General features: G+C 44.7%; 1 long non-coding RNA gene across 1 annotated transcript; it reads left to right on the forward strand.

Moving 5' to 3' along the window:
• LOC140190201 (uncharacterized) lies at positions 1-25,363 on the forward strand. Its single transcript, XR_011883550.1, has 3 exons — positions 1-88; positions 6,561-6,794; positions 25,033-25,363. It is a non-coding gene; the product is annotated as an uncharacterized lncRNA (long non-coding RNA).

Below are 25,363 nucleotides of genomic sequence, written 5' to 3' on the forward strand. Positions count from 1 at the left end.
CTCAAGCTCCCTAGATGTGCCTGTATCTGTCAACGTGGAGCGGAGAGCGAGTTTGTGAATCTGGAGGGAGCAAAGGATGTTGAGAATGGTAAGGGTGGGGTGTCGCTGGGAGGGGCGTGGAACAGGTGGCAGAGAAGGAGTGCCAAGGGCGGGGATGGTGTGGGTGCAGACCCACCCAGCCCTGAGTCACCAGGCGAGGTTATTTGATTCCAAACAGCTGGCTTATTGATCATTACAGAATGTCCCTCTGGTGCTTCCCACTCCCTCCCCTCTCCCTTCCCCTTTTCCCAACCATGATTCCCCTCTCCCTCTCCCCTTCCCACTCTCAGTCCGCAATAGCGACCCATATCAGAATCAGGTTTATCATCACTCACATACGTCATGAAATTTGTTTTTCTTGTAGCAGCAGTACAATGCAATACATAAGATCACTACAGTACTGTGCAAAAGTCTTCAGCACCCCAGCTATATACAGTATATGTGCCTGAGTTTTGTTATTTTGTGGCAGCAGTACAGTGCAAGACATTACAAAATCACCGTAACAGGTAGGCAAGCAGACAGACAGATAGACAGAAAGAGCATCGAACATAGACCAGTACAGCACAGGAAAATACCTTTCAGCCCACAGTGTTGAGCTGAGCCAAGTAAATTAGTAATTAAATGGCTAACTAAACTGATCTCTGCATCCTACACAATGTTCAAATCCTTTTATTTTCCTCACATTCATGTGTCTGGCCAAACCTCTCTTAAAAGTCTCTAACATATCTGCCTCTACTGTCACCCCAGGCTGCATATTCCACTCACCCACCACTCTCTGTGTAAAAAAAAACTTGCTCCTCACATCTCCTTTGAGCTAACCCCTTCTCACCTTAAATGCACAACATATTAGACATTTCAACCCTGGGAAACAGATACTCTCTGTCCACTCTATCTGTGCCTCTCATAACCTTATAAACCTCTATCAGGTCTGCCCTCAGCCTCCGCGGCTTCAGAGAAAACAGCCCAGGCTTGTCCAGTCTCTCATGATAGCACATGCCCTCCAAGCCAGGCAGCATCCTGGTAAACCTCTTCTGCACCCTCTCCAAAGCCTCAACATCCTTCCTATAGTGGGGCGACCAGAACTGTATGCAGTACTCCAGAGATGACCTAAATACAGTTTTATAAAGCTGCAACATAATTTCCTGACCTGTGAACTGAATGCCTCGACTGATAAAAACAAACATTCTATTTGTCCTCTTAACCACCCTATCAACTTGTGTAGCCATTTACAGGGAGCTATGAATTTGGACCCCAAGTTCCTTCTGCTCATCAACATCATTAAGCATCTTGCCCCTAACAATGTACTCTCTTTTCACATTTGACCCACCAAGGTGCAACACTCTCCATTTGGCCTGGTTAAACTCCATCTGCCACTTCTCTACCCATATCTACAACTGCCTTACATCCCTTATACCTTGCCAGTCTTCTACACAATCCACAACACCACCAAACTTTGTATCATCCGCAAACTTACTAATCCACCCATCTACATTTTCGTCCAGGTCATTTATACACATCACAAACAACGAAGGTCCCAGTGCAGATCCCTGCAGAACACCTCTAATTACAGACCTCCAGGTAGACTAAGTCCCTTCATTCACTATCTTCCGTCTTCTATGGGCAAGCCAATTCTGAATGCAAACGGCCAATTCGCCACGGATATAATGCATCTTAATCTTCAGAATGAGCCTCCCAGGAGGGACCTTGTCAACTGCCTTACTAAGATAGATAGATAGATAGATAGACTGTTAGACAGATAGATAGATTGATAGATAGATCAATAGATAGGTAGATAGACAGATAGGTAGACAGAGAGATAAATAGACAGAGAGATGGATAGACAGACAGCTAGATTAATTGAGAGGTAGATAGACAGACAGACAGACAGACAGACAGATAGATAGGACAGACAGACAGATAGATAGATAGACAGACAGACAGACAGATAGATAGATAGGACAGACAGACAGATGGATATACAGGTAGATGGATAGATAGATAGATGGATGGGTAGATAGATAAGTAGATGATAGATATTTTGGACAGACAGATGGATAGATAGATAGATAGATAGATAGATAAATAGATAGGTAGATAGATAGACAGGCAGATAGATAGACCGATAGATAGGTAGATAGACAGATTGGTAGACAGAGAGGTAGATAGACAGAGAGATGGATAGACAGACAGCTAGATTAATTGAGAGGTAGATAGACAGACAGACAGATAGTTAGATAGGACAGACAGACAGATGGATAGACAGATAGATGGATAGATAGATAGATGGATAGATAGATAAGTAGATGATAGATATTTAGGACAGACAGATGGATAGATAGATAAATAGATAGGTAGATAGATAGATTAGATAGATAAATAGATAGATAAAACTGCTTTGCAGAGAGGAAGAAGGGGAAGAACTGTAACTAATGAACTCCTGACGTCACAATCTACCTCATTAAATCCTTACAGCTTATTGACTACCAAGACAGCATTCCCTCTGTAACTGTAACACTTTATTCTGCACTCTGCGGTTGCCCTTTCCTCAATGTGCCAATGTAATGAACTGCTCGCTCTGGGTATCATGTAACATTTTTCCACTGTATCACAGTACATGTGAAAATAATAAACAGATTACAAATGTACTTCGCTGGGAGGTCTTCAGTTTGGAACAAGATTTCTCTAAACCGCATTATAAACCAAGACAATTTGTAAATCCTACTAGCTCCTAAGTCACTTAATGATCTTCAGCAAGTAACAATATCAAAAAAATACTTAGTAGAACCATATTTTATACAAGTGAGCTGACTTAAAAACTCCACTGCAAACACCGGCAGGAATTTGATTGAAGATTGGCTAGACTTAACATAGCAAATATTTGAAAATAATGTATCACAGTGTTCTTTATGTGCAAATCAGGAGCATTATTGTTTGATTCTACACAGTGGAGAATGTGGGAAGCAATTCAGTATGTTGAAATTCTTAGCCCTGGTATGCTTGCATCTGGAATTGATTGAAAAATTTTGGAATGACTTAAACCAATTATTCAATCTGTCCAATAAAACTGCAATGGAAGCACGTTTAGGCGATATGTGAACTTTGACGCCCAATAGGCCTTGGATTTTGATTGATTGGTGTGTTTTTTGGTAAAGTATGTTTATTTTAAAATTTAATTCTAACCAAGCTGTTTAAGTCATAGGCCATCCAGCATAAAAATGAACTTTTCAGCCCATCGAGTCTAGACTATGCTCTCTTCTCTCTGCTGCCTGAGGAAAGAGGCATGGAAACCTTAGGACCTACCCATCAGCAGGTTCAGGAATAGTCATTACCTTTCAATGGTTAGGCTCACGAACCAATCTTTGTGCATAGCTTTTCATTGATTCTATTGTATTTCCTTATTCTGCCATGAATAGCTGCAAGAAAACGAATCTAGGGTTTTATATGGTGACATATACATTCTTTGATAATAAATTTACTTTGTTGTCCATCAAACACCCATTAAGCTATTAGTTTCTTTGTCCCACATGTAAATTAACTACCGCCCACCTCCACACTCTATTCTACCACTCACCTACCTTCAGGGCCAATTTACAACAACCAGTTAACCTACCTACCAGCCTGTTTTAAGGATGCTTGTTGCCTTGCCTTCATAGGTCAGAGGATTGAGCACAGGCGTTCGAATGTTATGTTGAAGTTGTACAAGACATTGGCGAGGCCAAGTTTGGAGCATTGTGTGCACTTTGGGTGGCCTATCTGCAGGAAAGGTTGAAGGAGTGCAGGGAAAATTTACAAGAATGTTGCTGGGATGCGAGCTATAGGAAAACATTGAATAAGTTATGGCTTTATTCCTTGGACATTGGAGAATGAAGGGAGATCTCACAGAGGGATATAAAATTATGAGGGGTGCAGATGTGTCTCTACCAAAGGAGGTGTAAGGCGCTCCTTTCATACATTAGCCTGCAGGTCACCCTTGGGCAAGGTGTAGCACCTGCTTAGTCCACATCCCCACCCTGCCAAATCAGGGTCACATGAAGCCATGGGAGCAGGTGATGGATGGTCATATGAGTTGCTGGTCCATATCACAAGGCCTGGTTATGTGACCATTGACGCCAGGCAGATAATCTCTGAAGAGTATTAATAATGGCTGGGAAAGGTCACCCATCTTGTAAAGACTCTGCCCAGAAGAAGGCAATGGCAAACCACTGCTATAGAAAAATTTGCACACGAACAATCACGGTCATGGAAAGACCAAGATCACCCACGTCACACGGCACAGCACAAAATGAACGAATGACAGACAGGGAAATGGCAGGCGTACTTTCTCCAGAGAGGTCGGATGAAACTAGAACGTAAAGGTTAAGGCTGAAAGGTGAAATATTTAAGGGGATCCTGACTGGAAGCCTCTTCTTTCAGAGGGTGGTACAAGTGTGGAACGAGCTGCCAGCAAACATGCTGGAGGCAGGTTCAATTTCAATGCCATAAGAAAGTTTCGATAAGTACATGTATGGTGAGAGTATGGAGGGGTATGGTCCAGGCGCAGGTCAATGGAACCAGGCAGATTAATATTTCAGCACAGACAGGGCTGTTTCTGTACTATAGTGCTCCATGTCTCTATGACCAGAAGGCCATAAGGTACAGGAGCAGAATTAGGCCATTTAGCCCATTGAGTCTGTTCCAGACCCCATTCCCCTCTCAGCCCCAATATCCCGCATTTTCCCCGTATCCCTTCATGCCCTGACCAGTCAAGAATCTATCAACCTCTGCCTTAAAGGTACATAAAGACTTGACCTTCACAGCTGCCTGTGGCAAAGAATTCTACAGATTCACCATCCTCAGGCTAAAGAAATTCCTCCTCATCTTCATTCTAAAAGGACACCCCTCTGTTCCGAGGCTGTGTCTTCTGGTCTTAGACTCTCCCCACCATCGGAAACATCCTCTCCACATCCACTCTATCGAGGCCTTTCACCATTCGACAGGCTTCAATGAGGTCACCCATCATTCTTCTGAATTCCAGTGAATACAGGCCCAGAGCCATCAGACGCTCTTCACATGGCAGGCCATTCAATCTTGGAATCTGATTCTGATTCTGAATCATATTCATGAATGTCCTTTGAACCCTCTCTGGTTACAGCACATCCTTTCTAAGATAAGAGGCCCAAACCTGTTCAGAGTACTCCAAGTGAGGCCTCAACAGAGCTTTATAAACCTTCAACATTACATCCTTGTTTTTATGTTCTAGTCCTCATGAAATTAATGCTAGCATTGCATTTGCCTTCTTCACCAGAAATTCAACCTGCAAATTAACCTTTAGAGAATCCTGAATCTCAGTTTTTTTTTGTATTTTCTCTTCATTTAGAAAATAGTCAATTCTTTCATTTCGTCTACCAATGATCATGAGCATACACTTTGTGACACTGTATTCCATCTGCCATTTCTTTGCCCATTCTGCTAATATGTAGCCTTTCCACTTCCTCAAAACTACCTGCCCCTTCAGCTATCTTCATATCGTCTGCAAACTTTGCAGCAAAGCCATCAATCCCATCATCCAAGCCATTGACATATAATGTAAAAAGAATCAATCCCAACCCAGACCCCTGCGGAATATCACTAGTCAGCGGCAGCCAGTCAGAACAGGCTCCCTTTATTCCACTCTTTGCCTTCTGTCAATCAGCCACTGCTTCATCCATGCTAGCATTTCTCCTGTAATTATTAAGCAGCCTCTCATGTGGTACTTTGTTAAAGGCCTTCTGAAAATCCAAGTTCACTACATCATCTGATTCTCCTTTGTCTATGCTGTTTGTTACTTCTCCAAAGAATTCCAACAGATTTGTCTGGCAAGATTTTCCCTCGAGGAAACCATGCTGACTATGGAAACCATGGAAGGGAGGGACCTCATATATATAACACCTCATATACCGTCTAGGTAGTCTCCAGCCCCTTGGTATGAACATTGAATTCTCCACCTTCCGGTAATTCCCTCCCCCTCCCTTCTCCTATCCCAGTTTCACTCTGCCCCGCCCCCAGCTGCCTATCACCTCCCTCATGGTTCCGCCTCCTTCTACTACCCATTGTGTTTTCCCCTATTCCTTCTTCACCTTTCCTGCCTATTCCCTCCCTGCTTCCCCTCCCCCACCCCTATATCTTTCCCCTTACTGGCTCCTTCACCTGGAACCTACCAGCCTTCTCCTCCCCACCCTCCCCTACCTTCTTTATAGGGCCTCTGCCCCTTCCCTCTACGGTCCTGACGAAGGGTTCCGGCCCGAAACGTTGACTGTTCGTTTCCACGGATGCTGCCCAACCTGCTGAGTTCCTCCAGCGTGTTGTGAGTGTTGATTAGGTTTACGAATCATAATACATGTGTATATAATACACATATTCTTTCTCTCTCTCTCCTTTTTCTCCCTCTGTCCCTCTGACTATACCCCTTGCCCATCCTCTGGGTTCCCCCCATTCCTTGTCTTTCTCCCCGGGCCTCCTGTCCCATGATCCTCTCATATCCCCTTTGCCAATCACCTGTCCAGCTCTTGGCTCCATCCCTCCCCCTCCTGTCTTCTCCTATCATTTTGGATCTCCCCCTCTCCCTCCCACTTTCAAATCTCTTACTAGCTCTTCCTTCAGTTAGTCCTGACGAAGGGTCTCAGCCTGAAACGTCGACTGCACCTCTTCCTAGAGATGCTGCCTGGCCTGCTGCGTTCACCAGCAACTTTGATGTGTGTTGCTTGAATTTCCAGCATCTGCAGAATTCCTGTTGTCAGGTCAGTAAGTTAATTGGTTACATGGACATAACTGGGCGGCGCAGGCTCATTGGGCCCGAAGGACTTGTTAATGTGAGTAAAATTTTACTCTAAATAAAATTGAACAAGTTTAAGATTAATTGTACTAGAAAAAAACGTGGCCAAACAGCCTTTCCTATCTGTTGCGCCATTCAAATGAAATTTTGGTGGATTTGCGACTAACTTTTAGGCATGCCTTTCCACCATATCTCCTTCACCACCTTCAATTACGGTTTAAAAATGATCATCTACTAGTGCTGTTACCAAGAAAAATGGAGGGTTATGAACTGTGTAGGAAGGAAGGATTAGATGGATTGTGGAGAATGTTTATATTGGTAGGAACAACATCATGAATCGAAGGGCCTGTGCTGACCCGTACGTTTCTGTGTTCTATGCTCTCTGTTCTATAGAGTCGTAGAACCCTACAGCACAGAAACAAGCCCATCAGTCCATGTAGTTTGTGCTGAACTATTAATCTGCCTAATCCCATCACTCAGAGCGTGGGACTCCCATCCATCTACCTCTTCAAATTTCTCTTAAATGTTGAAATAGAATTTGCATCCTCCACCTCTGCTGGCAGCTCGTTCCACGCTCACACACATCCAAATGAAATTATGCTTGACGTTTTCTTGAACGGGTTCCGCGGTGTTTCTTCGTTCCCTGGCTGCCTGCAGGAGGACGAACCTTAGAGTTGAGCTTGGTATGCATTCCTCGATAATGAATGTACTTCGAACTCTTTTGATCCTGGTGGGCCAGAAGATTTGAATCCATGGCATTTGCCCTTGGCACAACCACCTCTTAGTTTGCACCAGAACCTGCTCTGATTTAGTGTATTGAAGTCAAGGCTTGTCAGCAACGAGGCAAAGTTAATGTGACCCGGGCCTGTCCTATCCTGAGGCTGATCATCTGACTCTGGGTGAATTTTAGATGTTGCTGCAAATAACTCCCCTGCAGTCCCTGTGATCTGTACTGAGTGCATCTCCAAGAAGAGACGCGTGATGTCATGGCAGTGGCATCTGTGATGTGCAGATGGGGAATGCTCAAAACTAAATACCAACTCAGACTTGTGTAACCCTCAACGGGGAGATACTCGGCCACAGACCAATTTGGTGCCATCGCACCGTGTCTGAGAAGTGAGAGAGAGAGAGAGTGTGTGCGGATGAGAGGGGAGGGGAAAGAGATGGGAGGGAGGGGAGAGGAGGGGAGAGAAATGGAGAGAAGGGAAAGAGAAGAGAGAGGAGGGTTGGAAAGAGAGAGAGAGAGAGACGGACAGAGAGAAAGGTAGAGGAGAGAGAAGGAGAGAAGAGAGACAAGGAATGAGTTGGGGACCGCCCGCAAGTCCATGCTTCCAGCACCAATACAGCATGCCCAGAACTCACTAACCCTAACCTGTATGCCTTTGGGATGTGGGAGGAGATTAAAGGATTAAAATACATTTATTATCAAAGTACGTATGTAGTGTATAATCATGAAATTGGTCTTCCCCACAGACGGTGGGGACACAAAACCAAGAAAACAAAATGAAAGCTATTGAGTATGTGTTATTGTGCTTCTTTGTTTGGTGACTGCCTGTAAGAAGATGAACCTCAAGGTTGTATAATGTTTACATACGTTGAACTTTGAACTTTACAAGCTCCTTACAGGCAGTAGCCGGAATTGAACCGGGGTCACATGTGTTGTGATAACGTTACACTGACAACTAAAGAGGACATTATAATATGGGATATTAGCTTCCTATCTTAAATACCAGCTCAAACTGCAGGAGACTCTTTATCAGTGTGGACTTTGGGTGGCCTTAGTGGCGCTCTAGGTATAATGGACATTCCAGCTGAATGGGGGTGTATTGGGTTTTGATGTCCTTGCAGTTCACATGGTTTGATTTTCTGCGTGGAGGAGTTGATGCTCTTCTTGCCATTGCATGATCTTTTGCCGCTTGGAGGTGGGGGAGGTTTGATGACCATTTGGCCATTCTTTCTTGCTGCCGGGTGGCGCGATTTGCTAGGTTTGTTTCTGTGCCGGATGGGTTTCACATTTCCCTTTGAACGGCTTCCGTGGTTGGTGACAGATCTCAAGGATGTATTGCAGAACAAGGTTACAGCCTTTTTTGACAGGGAGCATGGGAGGGTAAGGGAGAAGAAAGTGAAGTGGCTGGAAGGCTCACTGGATTTCAGAAGAATGAAGGGGGACCTCATTGAAATCTATCAACTGTTGAAAGGCCTCGATAGAGGGGAGGAGAAGATGGCAGCGCGACACAGCGCGCGGCCGCTCTGAATTGATATCATATTTGTAAGTAGGATGCCGTGCACAATCCTGATTTGATGGAGACAGCTGTGAGAAGCACGGAGGAACATCTGGAGGAAATTCTGAAATGCCTGCTTCACTGCCGCTGCTACTGTGCGATCGAGAATCTCCAGAGGGGAAGGCCCCAAATCCTCGGCTTTGCCTATTACCATTTGTCGGGGCCGGGGTCGAAGCACTCGGCAGAGGTGGTGCTCGGTGCTCGGTGTCGGAGAGCTGGTCGGAGGCTCAAAGTTTTCAGACGGACTCAGAGTCGGTCTGTGGTCGGGTGCTTCCAGGGTGCTGCATCGGCAAGTTTGCAGCGCTGGAAGCTCATGGCAGGAAGAGTTTTCTTCCTTCAACCGTCTGCGTAAGATGATGGGACTTTCGAGAGACTCTGAGACTTCTTTTACTGTGCCCATGGTCTGTTCTTCTATCAAAATACGGTATTGCTTTGCACTGTTGTAACTATATGTTATAATTATGTGGTTTTTGTCAGTTTTTTTTAGTCTTGGTTTGTCTTGTGTTTCTGTGATATCATTCTGGAGGAACAAATTGTATCATTTCTTAATGCATGCATTACTAAATGACAATAAAAGAGGACTGCGTGTCCTCAAAATCTAAATAATCTAATTGAATCTAAATAGAGTGGATGTGGAGGGAATGTTTCCTATAGTGGAGGACCAGAAGACACAGGCACAGAATAGAGGAACGTCCATTTAGAACGGCAATGAGGAAGTATTACTTCAGCCAGGTGAATCTGTGGAATTTGTTGCCACAGGTGGGTGTGGACCCCAGGTCACTGGGTATCTTTAAAGCAGAGTTTGATAGATTCTTGATTAGTCAGGGCATGAAGAAATATGGGGAGAAGGCAGGAGACTGGGGCTGAGAGGAGAAATGGATCAGCCGCGATGAAACAGCAGAGCAGACTCGATGGGCCAAGTGGGCCTAACTCTGCTCCAGTATCTCATGGTCTTGTGGTCTAAAGCCATGTCAGCTAGTTGTGAAGTTTGAGGACAACAAGCCACTGTGAATCTGTTGACCTCAACAGTATTTGTAAAGAATAAATCAAAGTTCTTCTGCACAGGAAATGCTGACTTCTTGTTTTCCCTCTGCGTGGGGATCGGTTCTGCTTTAAGTTCTGAGTCCAGGGCTCGTCTTGGCTCGAACTGCTGACTTTGATTTTATTTCACAAACTCAGAGACCAGACTCCCCTGGCATGCCACAGTTTCCCTAGCAGATTTAGACTTACTTATCTCATGTACAGTACTGTGCAAAAGTCTTAGAGACTGTGTAGCTAGGGCGCCTAAAACTTTTGTGCAATGATGTATTTGTCAACGTGGAGCGGAGAGCGAGATTGTAAATCTGGCGGGAGCAAAGGATGTTGGGAATGGCGAGGGTGGAGTGCCGCGGGAGGGGTGTGGGACAGGTGGCAAAGGAGTGCCGGGGTGGGGGAGCTGGGTGGCGTGGGTACAGACACACCCAGCCCTGAGTCACCAGGCAAGGTCATTGGATTCTAAACAATCGGCTTATTGATCATTACAGAATGTCTCTCTGGTGTTTCCCACTCACTCCCCTCTCCCTTACCCTTCTCCCAAACATGATTCCTCTCTCCCTTCCCTCTTCCTACTCTTCAATAGAGACCCATATCAGAATCAGGTTTATCATCACACACAAATGTCATGAAATTTGTTGTTATTTTGCGGCAGCAGTACAGTGCAATACATAAAATGACTAGAGTACTGTGCAAAAGTCTTAGGCACCCTAGCTATACGTATATGCCTAAAACGTTTGCACAGTACTGTACATCAACCAAGGTAAGTGTGAAGTGGTTCATTTTGGTAGGTCAAATTTGCAGATAGATTATAGTATTAAAGGTAAGACTCTTGGCAGTGTGGAGGATCAGAGAGATCTTGGGGTCCATGTCCACAGGACACTCAAAGCTGCTGTGCAGGTTGACAGTGTTGTTAAGAAGACATATGGTGTGTTGGCCTTCATCAACCATGGGACTGAGTTCAAGAGCCGTGAGGTAATGTTACAGCTGTGTAAGACCTTGGTCAGACCCACTTGGATTACTGTGTTCATTTAAGGTCACCACACCACAGGAAGGATGTGGGTTCTATAGAAAGAGTGAAGAGGAGATTTACAAGGATGTTGCCCGGATTGGAGAGTGTGCCTTGTGAGAACAGGTTGAGTGAACTCGACCTTTTCTCCTTGGAGCGATGGAGGATGAGAGGTGACCTGATAGAGGTGTTTAAGATGATGAGAGGCATTGATCGTGTGGATAGCCAGAGGCTTTTCCCCAGGGCTGAAATGGCTAACATGAGGGGGCATAGTTTTAAGGTGCTTGGAAGTGGGTACAGAGGGGATGTCAGGGTAAGTTTTTCACACAGACAGTGGTCGGTGCATGGGAATGTACTGCCGGTGACGTTTGTGGAGGTGGATACAATAGGGTCTTTTAATAGCCTCTTAGGTAGGTACATGGAGCTTAGAAAAATAGAGGGCTATGCACTAGGGAAATTCTAGACAGTTTCTAGAGTAGGTTACATGGTCAGCACAACATTGTGGGCCGAAGGGCCTGTAATGTGCTGTAGATTTCAATGAATGTCTATGAAAATATACGGTGAAATGCTGAGTCCTGATGAAGTGTCTCAGCCCAAAAAGTTGGCTCTTTGTTCCTCTCCGTAGATGCTGCCTGACAAGCTGAGTTCCTCCAGCATTTTGTGTGTGTTACAGTGGAATGCGTCATTGCGTTAAGGATGTGCCGGGGGCAGCCAGCAACTATATCGTGGCATCAAATGCCCATGATGCTCAGCAGGACACAGAACACAAGAAAACAGGAATAGCAACCACAGCAAAGCATGCCATTTTCATTCTTGCCACCCAGGTTAAAATTTATCAACTCTTAGTTGTCAAAGTCTTTTTAGAGGCTAAACATGTCACTACAGACATTACAGTAACTCACTGAGTACTGGTGTCTGACAGCCACTTATCCTCATCTGTCAACTCAATTAATAGTAATCCTCTGACGCTCAATGTATGGGAAGATCATTATTTTCTTTGGCCTGCTATGCAGCTGACTGTAACGTATGATAAACCTGACCGTGTAGAATACTGTCCACATACTCAGTTTGGCTTGTTTCCCTGATATCCGCCAGAAAGGAGTATGTTTTTGCAGTTAGCATGTTGACTGAGAATTGTTATTGCAGGCTTCATCTCCCAATAGCTGCAGATTCCTCAGCTCGTGCTGGGCTGCTAAAAGCTGGGAGAGTCCATGAACTCTCCCAGTGGATTCACTAACAAAGTTCAACTTCGAGCTTTGATAGTGAATACACTGGGAGAAAATCAAGGGCTCTCCCATCTTGACCTTTGAACTTTGAGGAAGACTGAAGCACTAAGCTGAACGCAGAGGCGAGTGAGTATTCAGTGGCAAACACCTGCCTCTTGCTTGCTGCTGCCGGATTGTTAATAATTATTACTAATTATTAACAGTTAGTAATAACTGTTTCCTAACCTGGTACTCTGAGTCTGAAGACTCCTGTACCTTCTTCCTGTTGGCAGCAACGAGAAGAGAGTATGTGCTGGGTGGTGGGGGTCCCTGACCAAGAATACAGTTCACAAAATTCAGGTTACAGAGCAGCTTCACAAAATGGCAGTTTCCATTCCTTCAAGTATATGGCAAGAACAAAGACATCTGGTTTATCCACTTCCATTGACCTTGACCAATTTGACCTCAAGGTTTCCTTCCATATTTTAATTCCTTCATGGTCAACAGATGGCTTTAACACCACCACTTTCATCCAGGTGGTAGATGTGAAAAGACCTCAAAGTCGACGTTATTGCCATATGCCCAAATACATACATGAACAAGTGTAACAAAAAGCTGACTTACAACAGCATCTCAGTCATATAGAGTTAGAGATACAATATTCACCTGAGAAACACCTTACTCTGCATTGTTACTGCTTTATCTTATCCTATTTTAGTAAGTAATGATTTGACCTGAATGCGCAGTACTCAAAACAATCTTTTCACTGTATCTAGGTACATATGAGTACTGCGTTCAGTTCTGGTCACCTCACTACAAAAAAGATGTGGATACTATAGAGAGAGTGCAGAGGAGATTTACAGGGATGGTGCCTGGATTGGAGAGCGTGCCTTATGAGAATAGGTTGAGTGAATTTGGCCTTTTCTCCTTGGAGCAACGGAGGATGACAGGTGACCTGATAGAGGTGTATAAGATGATGAGAGGCATTGATCATGTGGATAGCCAGAGGCTTTTTTCCCAGGGCTGAAATGGCTAACATGAGGGGGCATAGTTTTAAGGTGCTTGGAAGTAGGTATAAGGGGGGATGTCAGGGGTAAGTTTTTCATACAGAGAGAGGTGGGTGCATGGAATGCACTGTCAGCGAAGGTGGTAAAGGCAGATACAAAAGGGTCTTTTAAGAGACTGTTAAAAGATATGGAGCTTAGAAAAATAGAGGGCAATGTGGTATGGGAATTCTAGGCAGTTTCTAGAGTAGGTTACATGGTCAGCACAACATTGTGGACTGAAGGGCCTGTAATTATGCTGTAGATTGTTATGTTTCTATGTGACAATAATAAACCGATGCCAATACCAAAAATTATCCAACAAAGTTCAAAGATCAAAGCTCAGATTAATTTTATTATCAAAGTATATATATGTCACCATATACAGCCCTAAGTTGGCGTGTGGCCAAGTGGTTAAAGCATCAGTCTAGTGATCTGAGGGTCGCTAATTCGAGCCTCAGCTGAGGTAGTGTGTTGCGTCCTTGAGCAAGGCACTTAACCACACATTGCTCTGCGACAACACCGGTGCCAAGCTGTATCGGCCCTAGTGCCCTTCCCTTGGACAACATCGGTGACGTGGAGAGGGGAGACTTGCAGCATGGGCAACTGCGGTCTTCCATACAACCTCGCCCACGCCTGCGCCCTGGAAACCTTCCAAGGCGCAAATCCATGGTCTCACGAGACTAACAAATGTCTACAACCCTGAGATTCATTTTCTTGCAGACATACTCAATAAATTGATAGAATAATAACCATAATGGAATCAATGCAAGGCCACACCAGCCTGGGCGTGCAATCAGAGTGCAGGAGACAATAAACCGTGCAAATACAAAAGGAGAGCAATAATAATATTAAATAAGAAATACATATCGAGAACATGAGATGAAGAGTCCTTGAAGTGAGTCCATTGGTTGTGGGGACATTTCAAAGATGGGACAAGTAGAGTTGAGTAAAGTTATCCCAAAGGACAAAGAGTAAACAGAATTTCCACTCCATTGCAGTGTAAAGTGGTCAATAGACAATAGGTGCAAGAGTAGGCCATTCAGCCCTTTGAGCCAGCACCACCATTCACTGTGATCATGGCTGATCATCCACAATCAGTACCCCTTTCCTGCCTTATCCCCATATCCCTTCACTCCGCTATCTTTAAGAGCTCTATCTAACTCTTTTTTGAAAGAATCCAGAGAATTGGCCTCCACTGCCTTCTGAGGCAGAGTATTCCACAGATCCACAACCCACTGTGTGAAAAAGTTTTTCCTCAACTCCGTTCTAAATTGTCTACCCCTTATTCTTAAACTGTGGCCTCTGGTTCTGGATTCCCCCAACATCGGGAACATGTTTCCTGCCTCTAGCGTGTCCAATCCCTTAATAATCTTATATGTTTCAATCAGATCCCCTCTCATCCTTCAAAATTCCAGTGTATACAATCCCTGTCGCTCCAATCTTTCAACATATGACAGTCCCTCCATCCCAGGAATTAACCTCGTGAACCTACGCTGCACTCCCTCAATAGCAAGAATGTCCTTCCTCAAATTTGGAGACCAAAACTGTACACAATATTCTGGGTGTGGTCTCACCAGTGGTCAAGGTAAACGTATAAGATAGAAGAGAATGAGGTCATTTGGCATGTTGATTATGCTCTGCCACTTGATCACAGCTGATTTATTTTCCCTCCCAGCCCTGCCCTCCTGCTTCCTCCCTATAGCATTTGACGCCCTGACTCATCAAGAACCTATCAATCTCTGTTTTAATTATACCCAAAGACTTGGCCTCCACAGCCATCTGTGGCATTGAATTCCACAGACTCACCACCTTCTGGCCGAAGAATTTCCTCCTCATCTCTGTTCGAGAGGGTTGACCTTCTATTCTGAGGCTGTGCTCTCAGTTCCTGGACTCTCCCACTATCGGAAACATTCTCTTCACGTCCACTCTAAGTAGACCCTTCAATGTTCAGTACGTGTCAGTGAGATTCCACCCCCGCATTCTTTTAAACTTCAACGAGTGCAGGCCCAGAGGCATTGAACACTCCTCATACGTTAACCCTTTCATAGACTCATAGAGTCATGGAAAAGTACAAAACAGAAACAGGCCCTTCAGTCCATCTACTCGGTGCTGAATAATTTAAACTGCCTACTCCCTTCGACCTGCACTGGGACCATAGCCCTCCATACTCCCACCATCCATGTACCTATCCACACTTCTCTTAAATATTGAAATCAGGCTCGCATGCACCACTTGTGCTGGCAACTCATTCCACACTCTCACCAACCTATGAGGGAAGATGTTCCCCTCATGCTCCCCTTAAACTTTTCACCTTTCACCCTTAACCTATGACCTTCAGTTGCAGTCCCACCCAACATCAGTGGAAAAAGCCTGCTTGCATTTACCCTATCTATACCCCTCATTTTGTGTACCCCTATCAAATCTCCTCTCAATCTTCTACATTCCAAGGAATAAAGTCCTAACCTATTCAATCTTTCCTTATAACTTGGCCCATTCCCAAGATCATCCTTGTAAACCTCCTCTGGGCCTTCTCCAATGCCAGCAGATCCTTCCTTGGATATGGAGCCCAGGCTGGTTCAAGAAGCGAATGGTTGAAGGGACGTAGCTGTCCTTGAACATCAGCGAATCACTCTGGCAATCACGGAGCGTGGTAGCATAGTTGTTAAGTTATGGGACTACAGCCAAAGTTCTGGGTGGCTGACGTAAATTCAAATCCCACTATGCCAGCTGGGGATATCAGGAATGAGTGAGCAGCCAGTAATAGTAATAATGAGGAACATGGATGGCCATATCTGGTTTGCTACTGCCTATCGGGCAAGATCTCCTTATTAGACCATAAGATCATTGGAGTGGAATTAGGCTCAGAACATGGCTGATCCATTTCCCTCTGAACCCCATTCACTGACCTCCCACCCACTCCCAAAGACCTCTTCAGCCTAGGGGTGCACATTCTGTAAATAAATGATGTGCACATTCTGTAAGTAAATTGAAAATAAATATTTGGGATAACTGAGGATTCCTTTGTCCCAGGAGGAATATTATCAATCTGTTGAGAACATTGGATCCCGTCCACAGAAATGTTGACTTAAGAAGTTCTGAAAGCTGGGTTCTCCGTTGTATCAGAAGCGGAGGTAGTGAGCAATTTCGTATTCCTGGGTGTCAATATCTCTGAGAATCTAACCCGGATGCAACATATCGATGCAGCTATAACGAAGGCATGACAGCGGCTACATTTCTTTTGGAGTTTTAGGAGATTTGGTATGTCACCACAGACTCTTGCAAATTTCTGCAGATGCAGTATGGAGAGTATTCTAACTGGCTGCATCACCGTCTGGTATTTTGGGGTGGGGGGCTACTGCACAGGATCAAAATAAGCTGCAGAGAGTTGTAAACTTAATCAGTTCCATCATGGGCACTAGCCTCTGTAGTATCCAGGACATCTTCAAGGTGTGAAGCCTCAAAAAGATGGCATCCATCATGAAGGACCCTCATCACCCAGGTCATGCCCTGTTCTCTTTGCTACCATCAGAAACTGCCTTAGGAACTTTGGTCAATCTTTTTCCGTTTTCCACTAAATGCCTACAAGAAAATGAACCTCAAGATAGCATACAATAACATACGTTCAGGGGCCACTTTATTAGGTTGTTCCTGTATGCTCACGGCTGCACACGCGTGATTATTTGAGCTATTGCTGCCTCATTGTCAAGTTGAACCTGTCTGGCCATTCTCCTCTGCCCTTTCCCATGAACAAGGCATTTTCTCCCACAGAACTGCCGCTCACTGGATGTTGTGCATAAAAACCCCAGGAGAGCAGCAGTTTCTAATATACTCAAACCATCCTGTCTGGCACCAACAACCATTTCCCGGTCAAAGTCAGTTAGATCAAACTTCAGGATAGGGAAGTGGAGGGAAGGAGCGCCTTACACCTCCTTTGGTAGAGATGTATCTCCACCCCTTATAATTATTTAAGTCACACTCAGAACAATATAAACATAGTGATTTGAGTGCAAGATGGGAGAAAAAAGAAAAAAATAAGCCAATGGCTAGAGCTTTTCCAAGTCAGTTCAAGAACCTGATCGTAGTGGGGAAGAAGCTGTCTTTGATCCTTGAGGTGTGGGGTTTCGGGATCCTGTACCTCCTGATGGCAGCATTGAGAAGAAAGCGTGGCTTGGTTGGTCCTTCATGATAATGAGGAGGTCTACATCTGTGATGGAATTATCTGAGTCCAGCAAGCTTTGTAGGCTCTTGCATTCCAATGCACTGGAGTTTCCATCGCAATGACTTTGAAAAATTTCCTGTTGAAATATGGCTGTAACAGTTTGTTCGATGAACTTTTATGTTTTATTGAATACAACTTGGCAGGAGGAGAAGATAGCAGCGCAATGCAGCGTGTTCAGCTCTCCGGTGAAATAATATCATATCTGTTAAATAGGGGCCGTGGATAATTCTGATTTGATGTTGACAGATGTGAGAAGGCACAGAGGAACATCTGGAGAAATTTCTGAAACGCCAGTTCGCTGCCGCTGTTACTGGGAGATTGAGAATCTTCCGGAGGGAAGGCCCCAAAATCCCCAGCTTTGCCTGCTGCTGGCAACCGAGGCTGAGGTGGAATCATCCGGATAGAGATGGTACTCGGTACTCGGTGTCGGAGGGCTGATCGGAGGCTCGAAGTTTTCGGATGACTCTGAGTCGGACTGTGGTCAGGCATGGCAGGGAGAGTTTTCTTCCTTCTCCCGTCTGCGTGAGATGTGGGACATTCGAGAGACTTTGAACTTTTTTACTGTGCCCATGGCCTGTTCTTCATCAAGTTATGGTATTCTTGCACTGTCGTAACTATATGTTATAATTATGTGGTTTTTGTCAGTTTTTCAGTCTTGGTCTGTCCTGTGTTTTTGTGATATCACACCAGAGGAATATTGTATCATTTCTTAATGCATGCATTACTAAATGACAATAAAAGAGGACTGCGTGTCCTCATAATCTAATCTAATCTAATCTAATAAATAGATACTGGGGTACAAATTCCTCCACTGCTGTGTATTGTTGCACTCCATTCATGAAAATCTGATACTTCTGGGCTCAGTAGAATCAGTAGAATCAGAATCAGGTTTAATATCACTGCCAGGTGTCGTGAAATCTGTTGTCCTTGTGGCAGCAGTACAATGCAATACACAACAGAAAAAAAGGAGAATTACAGAGATGTATATCTATACATTAAATAGTTAAATTAAGTAAGTAGTGCAAAAATAGAAATAAAAAAGTCGTGAGGTAGAGTTCATGGTCCATTCAGGAGTTTGGCGGCTGAGGGGAAGAAGCTGTTCCTGAACCTTTGTGTATGTGTCTTCAGGCTCCTGTACCTCCTCCCCGAGAATGGCCTGACAGGTTCAAATTGACAGTGAGGCAGCAATAACTCAAATAATCACGCGTGTGCAGCCGTGAGTATACAGGACAACCTAATAAAATGGCCCCTGAATGTATATTACTGTATGCTATCTTGAGATTCATTTTCTTGTAGGCATTTAGAAGAAAACAGAAAAAGATTGACCAAAGCTCCTAAGGCAGTTTCTTCCAGACCCACAACCACTACCATCTGGAAGGACAAGAACAGCAGATACCTGGGAACACCACCACTTGGAAGTCCCCCTCACCATCCTGACTTGGAAACATATCGGCATTCTTCATGGCATTCCCTCCCTAACAGTACTGTGGGTGTACCTACACCTCCGGGACTGCAGCAGTTCAGGAAGGCAATTCATCACCACCTTCTCAAGGGCAATTAGGGATGGGCAATAGATGCTGGCTTAGCTGGTGATACCCACATCTCGTAAATGAATAGGTAAAAAAAAACAACCATGGTGAAGAAGAATCAAATTGTTCAAACAAAAATAATACTGAGAACATGTGTTGTAAAGAATTCTTGAAAGAACGTCTGTAGGTTGTAGAATCTGTTCAGAGTTGAGGTGAGTGAAGTTATTCACTCTGGTTCAGGAGCCTGATGGTTGTCGGGTAATCGCTGTTCCTGAACCTGGTGGCGTGGGACCTAAGGTTTCTGTACCTCATCCGGTCGTGTTGGGCACGTGGCCAAATGGTTAAGGCATTCACCTAGTTACCTCAAGGTTGCTAGTTCGAGCTTCAGCTGTGGCAGCGTGTTCGTGCCCTTGAGCAAGGTACTTAATCACACATTGCTCTAGTGTCTATGCGAGGAGTGGGTCCCCACACAGACTTCCAACCTACGCCTTGTAAGGCACGAAAATGCCCTACGCAGGCCTCTGAGTCGACGTTCCCTCCCTCCTGCCTGATGGTAGTGACGAGAAGAGGGCATCAGAATTAGTCACTTTCTCCCGACACAAAATCCAGAAAGCCATGCAAAAGCCAAACCCAAGGTCGAAAGCTTAGCAAGCAAGATAAATTTACAATGAGGACTAAATATAATGTCAATTCAATCCAGAAAAATTGAAATTTCTTAGCTTCAAGCGCAGGAAGGTTCTAGTGAGCAGGAGATATTGAAGTTGTGTAAGGCCTTATTTGGAGAATTGTGGACAGTTCTGGTCACTGACCTACAGGAAAGACATCAAAAAGATTGAAAGAGTGTACAAATGGTCTATTAGGATGCTGCCAGGACTTGAGGAACTGCATTATAGAGAAAAGTTGAGTAGGCTACGACTCGATTCCCTGGTGTGTAGCAGAATGAGGGAAGAGTTGATAGAGGGCATGCAAGATTATGATGCATATAAATAGGGTAAATTAGTGCAAAAATATAGTGATGTAGAGTTCATGAGTTCAATGTCCAGTCAGAAATTGGATGGCAGAGGGGAAGAGGCTGCTGCTGAATTGTTGAGTGTGTGCCTTCAGGCTTCTGTACCTCCTCCATGATGGTAACAGTGAGAAGAGGGCATGTCCTGGGTGGGGGGGAAGGAGTTCCTTAATGAGGGTTTCATTTCAATTTTTAAGGGAAATTTGGGTAGGTACATGGATGGTAGAGCAATGGAGAGCTATTGTCCAGATGTGGATCGATAGGAATAGGCAGAATAATAGTTGAGCATGGACTAGACGGGCCAAAAGGCCTGTTTCTGTGCTCGGGTGATCTGTGTCTCTCTGAGTGCCTGCGTTTTTGTTCTGGTTCACAACAGAGATCATTAAAACTCAGGCGGGGGGGTGGTGAACGTAAACGTTGGTGAAGGAGTCAGGTCACCACTGGGAACAAGCACAATGTACCTAAGGAAGGCAGATCCCAACACAGTGATGCCTGGAGTTCTTCATGTTGCACAAACTTTATCTGTCCTCTCAGAGGTCACTCCCACTCCCTCACCCCCCATGCGGGAGAATGCTAGAATCCCAGCGTGAGGCGGCAGGACAGACAGCAACAGGCAAGTGTCAGCTGCTGAGTACAAAAGAGTCAGCCAATGCATGGGATCTGCCTCTGGCACAGAAGTGTGCAACAGCTGAATTCCGTGTTCAGCAGCAGCAAAGATCACTCAATGCAACGACAAAAGAAATAGAACTAGGGGCATCCCAGCCGAATTCTAAAGCCAGGGAGTGCTACAGTGCAATACAGAGAACGGATCCTGGAATGGAGAGATCGCACAAATTAACAGTTCGGGGGCTTGCGTTTCCACTGTGAGCTAGTGGGCAGAGCTCTTACCTCTGAATAATAAAAGTTGCAGTTCAAGCTCAGAGTCAGGTCTTAAACAAGTTCTGGTGCAGTGCTGAGTGTTTCAAAGCCTTTAGAATCACAGAGCATTACAGAACAGGAACAGGCCCTTCAGCCCATCTAGCCTATGCCGAACTGTCATTCTGCCTAGTTCCATCGACCCGCACTTGGATCATAATCCTCCATACCCTTCCCATCCATGTACATATCCAAATGTCTCTTAAATGTTGCAATCAAACTGGAATCCACCACTTCCACTGGCACTTGTTCCAAACCTGCACCATTCTCTGAGAGAGGACATTCCAAATTCAAAAATTCAAAGTAAGTTTATTGCCAAGTACATATTTCTCATCATGTACAACCCTGAGATTCATTTTCTTGCAGGTATATTCAATAATCCATAATAGAATAATAAGCATATTGAAAGACTGCACCAACTTGGGTGTCTAACCAGTGTGCAAAAGACAACAACCTGTGCAACTACAAAAAAAAATAATAATAATAATAATAATAAATCAATAAGCAATAAATATCAAGAACATGAGATGAAGAGTCCTTGAAAATGAGTCCATGGGTTATGGGAACATTTCAATGATGGGGCAAGTGAAGTTGAGTGAAGTTATCCCCTTTGGTTCAAGAGTCTGATGGTTGAGGGGTAGTAGCTGTTCCTGAACCTGGTGGTGTGAGTCCTGAGGCTCCTGTACCTTCTTCCTGATGGCAGCACGACCTGGGTATTGGGCAGTCCCTGGGGACGGCTGCTGTTGTCATGTGACAATGCTTCGTGTAGAGGTGCTCAACGGTGGGGAGCTTTACCCGTAATGGACTGGGCTGTATCTGCTACTTTTTGTAGGATTTTCTGCTCAAGAGCATTGGTGTTTCTGTATACGAAACAGTGGTGCCACCAGACAATATAGCAAGCAACACACACAAAATACTGGAGGAACTGAGCAGTCCAGGCGGCATCAATGGAAAAGAGTACAGTCGACATTTCGAGCTGAGACCCTTCGGCAGGTTCCTCATAAATATTTCACCTTTCACCCTTAACCGATAAACTCTAGTTCTAGTCACACCGAACCACAGTGGAAAAAGCCTGCTTGCATTTACACTATCTATACCCTCATAATATTTTGAATACCTCTTTAAATCTCCCCTCATTCTCCTACGCTCCAGGGAATAAAGTCCAAACCTATTCAAACTTTCCCAAAAACTCAAGTTACATTAGAATCAGGTTTATTAGCACTGATGCATTTCATGAAAATTGTGGTTTTGTGGCAACAGTACAGCGCAATACAGAGAATACACTGTAAATTATAATAAGAAATATATTAAAATTAAATAAGGAATGCAAAAGTAGATAGTGAGGAAGTGTTCATGGGTTCAATGTCCATGAGGCTTGTCATCTTCAGAAGTTTTCTGATGACTCTGCCATAGTTGGATGCATCAGCAAGGGAGATGAGGCTGAGTACAGGGCTACGGTAGGAAACTTTGTCACATGGTGTGAGCAGAATTATCTGCAGCTTAATGTGAAAAAGACTAAGGAGCTGGTGGTAGACCTGAGGAGAGCTAAGGTACCGGTGACCCCTGTTTCCATCCAGGGGGTCAGGGTGGACATGGTGGAGGATTACAAATACCTGGGGATACGAATTGACAATAAACTGGACTGGTCAAAGAACACTGAGGCTGTCTACAAGAAGGGTCAGAGCCGTCTCTACTTCCTGAGGAGACTGAGGTCCTTTAACATCTGCCGGACGATGCTGAGGATGTTCTACGAGTCTGTGGTGGCCAGTGCTATCATGTTTGCTGTTGTGTGCTGGGGCAGCAGGCTGAGGGTAGCAGACACCAACAGAATCAACAAACTCATTCGTAAGGTCAGTGATGTTGTGGGCATGGAACTGGACTCTCTCGCGGTGGTGTCTGAAAAGAGGATGCTGTCTAAGTTGCATGCCATCTTGGACAATGTCTCCCATCCACTACATAATGTACTGGGTGGGCACAGGAGTATATTCAGCCAGAGGCTCATTCCACTGAGATGCAACACAGAGCGTCATAGGAAGTCATTCCTCCCTGTGGCCATCAAACTTTACAACTCCTCCCTTGGAGGGTCAGACACCCTGAGCCAATAGGCTGGTCCTGGACTTATTTCATAACTTACTGGCATAATTTACATATTACTATTTAACTATCTATGGTTCTATTACTATTTATTATTTATGGTGCAACTGTAACGAAAACCAATTTCCCCTGGGATCAATAAAGTACGACTATGACTATGACTATGGGTTCAATGCCTGAAGACATGCACTCAACATTTTTGGAACATCTTCTTCCCCTCTGCCGATGGAGTTTTTGATGAGAAGAAGGCATGTCCTGGGTGGTGGGAGTCCTCAACAATGGGTGTTGCCTCATTGAGGCATTGTCTTTTGAAAAGGTCCTTGATGGCAGGGAGACTAGCACCCCTGATGGAACTGGCTGAGTTAATAACCCTCTGTCGATCTTTCCCATCCTGTGCAGTGGCCCCTCCATATCAGTGATGCAACCAGTCAGAACACTCCCCACTGTACATCTGCAAAAATTTGCTGGAGATTTTGGTGACGTACCAAATTTCCTCAAATTCCTAACGAAATGTAGGAATTCTCATTGCCTTCTTTGCAATTGCATTAATATGTTGGGTCCAGGATAGATAAGATAGGTAACACAAAATGCTAGAAGGACTCAGCGGGTCAGGCAGCATCATGGGGAGGAACAAAGAGTCAACGTTTTGGGCCGAGACACTTCACCAGGACTAGGAAGAAAGGGGGACGAAGCCAGAATTCAGATGATGGGGGAAGGGGAAGGAGTACAAGCTAGAAGGTGATAGGTGAAAGCCAGGTGAGAGGAAAGGTGGGTGGTTGGGGGAAGGGATGAAGTAAGAAACTGGGAGGTGATAGCTAGAAAAGGCAGAAGGAGAAAGAGCCTGATAGGAGAGGGGAGTGGACCACGGTAGCATAGTGGTTAGCACAAATGCTTTACAATACCAGCGACCCGGGTTCATTTCCTGCCCTTGCGTAAGCAGTCCGCACGTTCTTCCCGTGACCACGTGGGTTTCCTCCAGGTGCTCCAGTTTCCTCCCACAGTCTAAAGATGTACCAGTTAATGGATTAATTGCTCATTGTAAATTGTTGGCCAGCAATCCCCTTATTTAATCCTCAATCAATCAATAAATCAATTAATTAATTAGATAAATAGGTACAAATAAATACCAAAATAAAGAGATAGATAAATAAATAGATAGATGGATAGAAAAACAGATAATCAGATAAATAGATAGATACATAGATTGATAGGTAGGTAGATAAATACATAGATGGATAGATAGATAGATAGATAGATAGATAGATAGATTAAAGGCATCCGTTAGCCTTGCGAGACCATGGATCTGCACCTGGAAAGTCTTCACTCTCCAGGGCACAGGCCTGGGCAAGGTTGTATGGAAGACCAGCAGTTGCCCATGCTGCAAGTCTCCCCTCTCCACGACACTGATGTTGTCCAAGGGAAGGGCATTAGGACCCATACAGCTTGGCGCCGGTGTCATCGCAGAGCAATGTGTGATTAAGTGCCTTGCTCAAGGACACAACACGCTGCCTCGGCTGGGGCTCGAACTCACGACCTTCAGGTCGCTAGTCCAATGCCTTAACCACTTGGCCACGTGCCCACACAGATAGATAGATAGATACATACATGCATACATACATAGATTAATAAATAAAAGAAGAAAGGAAAGAATAAGGAGCGACACCAGAGGAAGGTGATAGGCAGATGAGGAAAAGAGAAAGGGTGAGGTAGGAGCTGGAATGAGAATGGAAAAAGAGAGGCAATCATATGGAAAAACCACTTGGCAGGCTGGGTAAGGCTGGCCGTCCTGTTATCAGATCCATACCAATTTTGCAAAAGTTTGCAATTGATTTTGTTTTCATTTTCAACCCACCCCACTCCCCCCAGACTCTTCCCGTCTGTTTTCCCAGGTCCTTGCTGAATGATTTTCTCCCAAGGAGTGTCGCAGAGAATTTATTGAACCAGTCCGTGTGAAGGAGACAAATTTAAGTACTCTCCTGAAGTGACACCATCGCTGAGGCACCCAGGACTATCACCGCTTACTCTGAGCAGACTGCCTGACTCACGTTGTATTTATTCAGAGGACACATGAGAGGCTTAGTAATTTACTGAAATGTAAGCCACTGCCTGACATTGGATGCAAACTCTTCAACCTGAAGGACGAGTTCAATGTGTGAACCAAACTAATAGGTTGTTCTCTTAATAAATGTGCCATGTG

This window comes from Mobula birostris, chromosome 29 (assembly GCF_030028105.1).
Source record: "Mobula birostris isolate sMobBir1 chromosome 29, sMobBir1.hap1, whole genome shotgun sequence".
NCBI classification, from domain to species: Eukaryota; Metazoa; Chordata; class Chondrichthyes; order Myliobatiformes; family Myliobatidae; genus Mobula; species Mobula birostris.